Below are 7309 nucleotides of genomic sequence, written 5' to 3'. Positions count from 1 at the left end.
ACCATTAACTTTTTTTCCCCAATTTTCACTACCCCCAAATTTGACTTACTATTTTCACTTCCCTCCAATTTTCACTTCCCTCCAATAATTTGATGCAATTTTTATTTCCCACTTATTCAATTTCACTTTCTTAGTGATCCGTTCTTTCTCCCTCTCTCTCACTTCACTGGTAACCTTGAGCCTTTGTTTGGAAGTCTGAAGGTTAACGGATGAGAGAGTTAAAGGAGGTAATGGAAAGGGAAGGAAAGTGATGGAAAGGGAAGTTAAAAATTAACCTTGTTTGAGAGTTTATAAGATGTAAATGAGATTAAATGTTTAATCTCGTTTGAGAGTTTAAATATGGAGGGGAAGGAAAGTTAAATTTACTCTGCAGAGACAAGAAATTTTAAAAAAGTTTACGTTACTCCCATTAACCCCCAATTTGGAGATTGGAGGTTAGAGGAAGTAAATATTTAACCCCAATAACATTCATTTACTCTAATTTACTCTCATTAACCTTCCATTACTCCCATTTACTCTCATTAACCTCCTCCCAAATAAGGGCTTGATTAGAAGGATTAAAAAAGGAAGAGTAGAGAATGGTAGAGAAAGATAAAGAAGGGGAAGGAAGAGAAATTTCTAACCCTTCCAAACCCACCAAATTGGAGGGATGAAAATTGTATGGAATTTCTTAAAAAAAAACCTCCAAACCTTTACCCTTCATTCTCACCGGCCCTTCTCTTCTCTCATTCACGATCTCAAATTCACTCACCGGCCTTCTTCCTGTCAAACCGATTAGGAATTTCTAGGTTTCTCATCAGGCTCAATGGATTAGAGAATGAATCTCATTTCCTGCTTACCTAAAAATACACTATTAACAACAAAGACAAAGACAAAAGAAGCTCATTTCTTACTCCTTGCGCGCTGGTCTCCAGGTCTGGTGCATTTCTATCTGTTTATCTGTTGCATTTCTTTTACTTGACTTAGGAATTTAGGTTTGAATTCAAGAAAATTTAATTGGGAATCCTTGAAAAATTATTGATGTTTTCTTCAAAGAGGACATTTACTTGTTTATTTTAGGTAATTATTGATTTCTGTTGTGCTCAAGTGTTAATTCAATTGGGATGGGTATGTTGATCTAGTGCAGACGGTACCAAAGCATGACCTAAAACTTCAAGTTGTTATGCGGTTCTATCAATGTGAAGAGGCTAAAAAGTTTTTTTGTGCTGCTGAAATTACACTTTGCATATACTGGTAGTCATTTACTGTCAGTCTTATTATGTGGAGAAAGTGTGCTCTCTGTTCAATCACAAAATTTTGATAGAAATGTATCATACTTTTCAACAAGGTGCTAATACATACTTAAACATATTGATATTTGATGTTGTCATATTTGGACCATGAATAGGAGTTTCTAGTCCTTGATTGGATATATGGGTGGGGCCTCATTTTATATTCTGACTAATATCTTCAATGAAATACAGTGAAAGAGGAGATGCAGCTCATGCTGGGACATGCCTTTCTAAAGCTATAAGGGCAGCTCCTAATGATATTGCTCTAAGAGTTCTGCTTGCATTGCATTTTGTTAAGCTTGGAGATTTGCAAAGGGCTACAGAGTCATATGAAAGAATATCATGATTTTTCCTGAAGATGTCGAGGCTTTAAAGATAGCTGCAAAGGTTTTTATTTTTTCGTTTATCTTAATTAGAGCTTTATTTGTTTTCCTATGCTTGCAAAATCAATTCACAATATTTTGTGGTCAAATCCTTTTCATTGCGATACTAATATAACTATGGCATTCTGTTTTTGCCCTTATATGCTTTGTGTGGTCTGTATCTAACTTTTAGCATCGAATGCTGCAACCTATACAGCTGTATATGGTAGACAGACCTATATCTAGTATACTGATAAGAAATCAATATAGAGAAATAAAGATATGGGAATAAAATGGGATTCAATATGAAATATCACTAATAGCTTCAATAGAACAGTAACTGATCCTACAAAAAGTAAGAATAGTAAAGCAGTGTTTTTTCTGTTGTGAAAGCCAATTGGAGCTCTAATAAGTAAAGGAAAAAGTTACTAGCCTTAAGGTTCAATGAAGCTTTGATAGGATGCTAATGTTCTGTTCATTTTTCGATTTCCTTGTGCAAGATAAACTTTCATCATTATGTAGGGTGGATGTTATGGTATTAAAATGAAATATCTAACTTTGCTCTTCAAAGAGACCTCTAACTAGGTGGAGGATAATAATTAGTATCGGTACTCTCTTGGCATTGTACTTTCTTGTTGGTTTCAATATTATCAACTATTATTGCTATATGTTAATTCACTACAAGTCTACAATCATATTGAGTTGTTTTGATGAAATTAACCGCAGGTACACCTCTGCCATCTGTGGAAAAGCCTCGTCAAGGTATATTTTCGTGCTTGGGCGCTGTTCAGCGTTTGTAGGATTCTTTGCTTTCACATGTTCTTCAATTTGGTTGAATAATGAAAACCATGCCTCTAATTCTTCTCGTGATGCTTCTAATCCAATTTTCATACCAATACTCAAGGAGTTTCGTCCCCCTTGTCCTTCTCCAGAACTTACACGGGCAGACATTGTCTCATCTGTGTTGAAAAAGCTAGGTGATCTTGAACAGAAGGTTGACATGCTATATGAAGCCTCTTCGGAGGCCTTGTGAGAAAGAGGAGTTGCAAAATGCTGTTGTTTGTCAAGTTGATGCATTAGAAGCAGAGTTGATTACTACAAAAAAAGGTGATTACTTCTCTATTTCATACCCTTCATTCATGCCTTCAATAAGTGGTGTGAGATCACTGGTTTATGTGTCCATCTGCTTATGCTTCTTCCCTTGTAGGCTTTGCATGAAGCTTTAATAAGACAAGAAGAGCTTCTTACATATATTGATAGACAATGCTCAACTGTTTAATTGATATTGTCTGATTTTAGGTTTTTATTCCATTAACTACCTCATGTTTTATTTTTAGGACAGGAAATGTGTACTTGCTTTGTTACAGTTAGATTTGCTTGCTATGTTAGGCTTCATTAAGTTAGTTACTGTCATGGAACCATTTTAACCAAAAGCTCGAGCTTTTGGTTCAAACGGTTTCATGACATGGTATCAGAGCCGGTATGACCAAGTGGTCCAGGGTTCTCCATTTGTTGATTAAATTGTAGGACATGGTAATATGGGCTGTGTTGTCATGCTTCAAACCCAAGTGAGCTTTCGCATGTGGGGGTGTGTCACACATTAATATGGAGTGGACCTTGAACTATCAGCTTGAGCTTTTAGTTCAAACGGTTCCTTGACATGAGGTTCAAACGGTTTCATGACAGTTACAATTGAATCTCTAGATGCAGTTTATAAAAAATCTGTAAGATATATGAATTTAGGAACCTTCTAATTTCTTTCAGTCTAGTTACTTGATGCAGTGTTCAGTTAGTAATTGTAGTATTTAGGGTTTCATGTTTTAGTCTAATCTCGCAGGAGTATTCTTTTAACGGAGGGAGAGTGTGGTTTTATGTAAGACATAAGTGGCTGTTGTGGAAGTCAGTATTTAAAGTGATATCATGATTGAGAGAAGATGGAAACATATAAAAATTAGTTGATTTAGCCTGTGCCAATTAGGGTGATAATTTTTGACACGATAACACGTTTTAGAGAGATAATCTGATTGACACGATTATGATTTTTAGTGTCTTTATATCATATATAATGGTGCATAACACGATTATGACAACTCAACCCGAAGTGCCATCTTTAGTACTAACAACAAGTTTACTGTCCATTCTTATTACTCCGATCCCTCGTAGTACTTTTCTTGTTCCATTTTCCTGCTGCATCTTGCTAGGATTCTTTTCTTAGGAACCTTTGGACCTCTGTTATTGAGCATTCATACACACCATATTATGTATTCATCACATGCCTTCTTTTTCTTTTCAAGGCAAGTTTCTTTCTTTACCGAAGTGGGGTTTTATTAAGAGATACAAAAATTAGATTAGACCTTTGTAAGGTGAAGGTGTTGTGTTTTTGGAGCCATATCGTCAGCACCATTCATCTTTGTCTTTTTCCATAAATGCTCGCTAAATACGCAGAGTAGTTGAACTTGCAGTATTAGTGATTCAAGTGCCCACAACGCTACATTGAAAGAAAAAAAGAATAGAAAAAAATAGAAACTTTATATAGAAATGAAATCAATCTTAGTTTCAAATGTGAATTAGTGTACAATCGTACTAAATTGGTAGACAAACATTAAATAGACCATTAACATAGTTACAGGAAATCCAAGAAATATCATGCTTAACAAAGATTCTAATAATATGATTCTAAATCAAATATAAGTTAGAACAATAAATGATATACACCAATTATATAATAAATCTAATTTCTAATTATTTTTAATTGATTTCGGTCGGTTCGGTTAATTTGGTAATTTTGATTTAAAAACTGAACCGATTGAAATTATTGAAATATTATAAAAAATAAAACCAAAACCGAACCTAATAGACCAAAAAAACCGAGTTATTTCGGTCCGGTTCGGTTTTTGAAGACCCTACTAAAAACTAAAGAGATAAATTGACTTTTATTTATTTATTTTCAAGGAAGAAAAGGAATGATAAAAAATGATAGATTAAAAAGAAATGCTTGAAATACAATTATATTGTAGGATTTATGTTTGAGTTGGGACCTTTCAAATAATAGTTTGGTATTAATATTCAATTTTATATGTATAGAAAATATTTTAATTCTCCGTATATTTAACATATTTAAACTAAAGAACTCCATCACAAATTATTTTGATTAATATAAAAATATTTAAAAAGATATTCCAATAGAAAAAAAATAGATATTTTAAGAATATGGCAAGATTTATTTATTTAGTTATTTATTTCGAAGAAATATTTATTTATTTAGATTAAACAAGCTTTTGTAATTAACTACATCTTTTAAATTGATTTTTATTAATTAAATGATTTGATATTTTTTAAAAGTTAAAATTTGTTATTTATTTCATGATTTTAATTTTACTTTAGATATATTGAATGTGTATGTTAACCCGAAGTAAAATGAGGGTATCCTTCTCGTAGAAGTATAAAAATGGATCAATTTTATATTGGATCTAATTTAACCTTTAAGCTACTTCTTCGCATGTTGATTGGCATGTGATGAGATGGACCCCCTAACGTTTTGGGCCATGAGCAATTTTACTCTTAATGTCTAAAATGGTGCAATTTTACCCCTACTGTTGGAAGCCAAGAGCAATTTTACCCCTAACATTAATAAATTGGGTCAATTTGAGAAATAATTTGTCAAACTGTTTTCTCGGTCATGAATCTTGTTATCTGCACTTCATACGTGTGTCATTTATCAGTAACAAATCACAAACATTCATTGGGATGTGAAAAAAATATAAAAATATACTGTCTTTTTGTACGGAATAGACAAAAAAATTTCAAAAAATCCACCGAATTTATAAATATTAATCTCAAATTCTATTATTAAATTATAAAAAACCTGAAATCCTTTTTTAGAACGAATTATTATGCAATTGGTGCAGAATAATGAACAAAAATATCTGTGTTTTATAATAGTGTTTGAAATTGACCCAATTGATCAACGTTAGGGGTAAAATTGCTCTTGGCTTCCAACATTAGGGGTAAAATTGCATCATTTTAGACGTTAAGGGTAAAATTGCTCCTAGCTTAAAACGTTAGGAGTATTTTTGCACCTTAACCCCAAACCTTCTTCTTCTCTCAACATCTTATTGGACAAACGATTCTAAAGAAAAAGATAAAAACTCTTACACTTAGAAACCAAATGAACTAGAAGTCATCACGTGATATTACCATAACATTTTTTCTCAAACATGGTTAGGTACACAAAGAAGTTTTTCATTACTTAAGTTCTCAACAATTTTGTTAGTGTATGCTCTAGTTTTGCAATATTGTTTTTAACATTTTATGAATTAATAAAGGCGATAATTTATTGTATTTATTTTCTTGAGCAAATTAACTTAACATACACTACATCGAATGAGCTTTCAGATAGCGGTTAAAAATTGTCATTCTAAAGAAAATAAAACTATCACAGGGCTTGCTGACGACTGTTGCTGCTTTAGAAGACGGAAAAAAGCTGTCATCTGTAATACTTTCCCATGATACGACCCAATTGCTCTCTATCATCTAACCATAAATTATATGGCGATTACAAGAATAAAAGTCACCGAATTTTTATATTCTCATGACTCCATGTTTAAATAATCTATCAAAATATTAAGTTAAAATGTAGATATTATGTTAATGTTATGACAGTTTTTGTTTCCTGCTTATCCTTGTAACGCAATTCACATGACATAAGTTGTATTAAATTTTGTTAAAGTGTTGACGTTCAGGTGACAATATATCTAAACATATATGTCAAGTTAAAAAAATTCACATGACATTATTTTTAAATAATCTGTCAGCTAACATCCTTAAATGTAGTTGTTATACTAATATCATGACAATTTTAGTTTATATGTTTGTCGTTGGAACGTAATTAGTATGACAGTTTGTTACCACTTTTGTTTTATAGAAAGTAAGATGGAATTTTCTTATGATAATTCTGTCATTGTTGTAAACTTGTATATATAACCAAAGTGTTATCACAACATAATGCAAATAATATGTAAATAACTTTTATATATAACATCCAACGTGTACATACACCAAAATATGCACAAATCGCACATATAAAACTATACATGTCAGGGACGGATCTACAGTGGGGGCAATGGGGGCACTTGCCCCCACTGAGATCTAAAAATGTGTAGAACTTCATATATATAATTTTTGATATCTGGAGTTTGCCCACAGTCGTCCATGGCTGCCGCTAGCTTATTTCAGGTTGAGAGAGGTTGAAGATGAAGACGTTTGATTTTAAATTCGTTTTGGTCTTATGCTTTGGAAAACGATGTCGTTCAAATAAGTGGAACCTGAGTTGTTTACAAATCACAAAGCCCAAGACAAACTAAATCCAAATAGTATCTGTTTGGATAAGTTAGAAGAAATAAAATAGTAAAAAAAAAAGAGAAAAGGTGAGAGGAAAGGTTTATTTAACTAATTTTTTATTTTTTTTTATTAAGGACTGCCTCGACTTCTACCACCATGATTAGGAAAAATATAACCCAATTTTCTATTTGTTTTATTCATTTACTATTATAATTTTTTTGGATAGAAATTCATTTACTATTATATTATTCTTATTAGAAAATGGATATAAACTCAAATTATTGAAATTGAACTCATGCTTATATAATCAGAATTAGAGGTCAAATTAATTCTTAA

At 32.1% G+C, this 7309-nt stretch overlaps 1 long non-coding RNA gene across 4 annotated transcripts; it reads left to right on the top strand.

Annotated features, from left to right (window-relative positions):
• The first annotated feature begins 678 nt into the window (after positions 1-678).
• LOC136203427 (uncharacterized) lies at positions 679-6361 on the top strand. 4 transcript variants are annotated; one of them, XR_010674835.1, is made up of 5 exons: positions 679-914; positions 1464-1658; positions 2360-2395; positions 2566-2740; positions 6075-6361. It is a non-coding gene; the product is annotated as an uncharacterized lncRNA (long non-coding RNA). The 4 variants fall into 4 exon arrangements; XR_010674832.1 differs by lacking the exon at positions 6075-6361 and adding an exon at positions 3471-3597; XR_010674833.1 differs by lacking the exon at positions 6075-6361 and adding an exon at positions 3471-3597 and having other exon boundaries at positions 2538-2740.
• The last annotated feature ends 948 nt before the right edge of the window (positions 6362-7309 follow it).

This window comes from Euphorbia lathyris, chromosome 8, assembly GCF_963576675.1.
Source record: "Euphorbia lathyris chromosome 8, ddEupLath1.1, whole genome shotgun sequence".
NCBI lineage: Eukaryota > Viridiplantae > Streptophyta > Magnoliopsida > Malpighiales > Euphorbiaceae > Euphorbia > Euphorbia lathyris.
The sequence above is the reverse complement of the archived record's forward strand: the minus strand, read 5'-3'. Positions and strand labels throughout refer to the sequence as shown.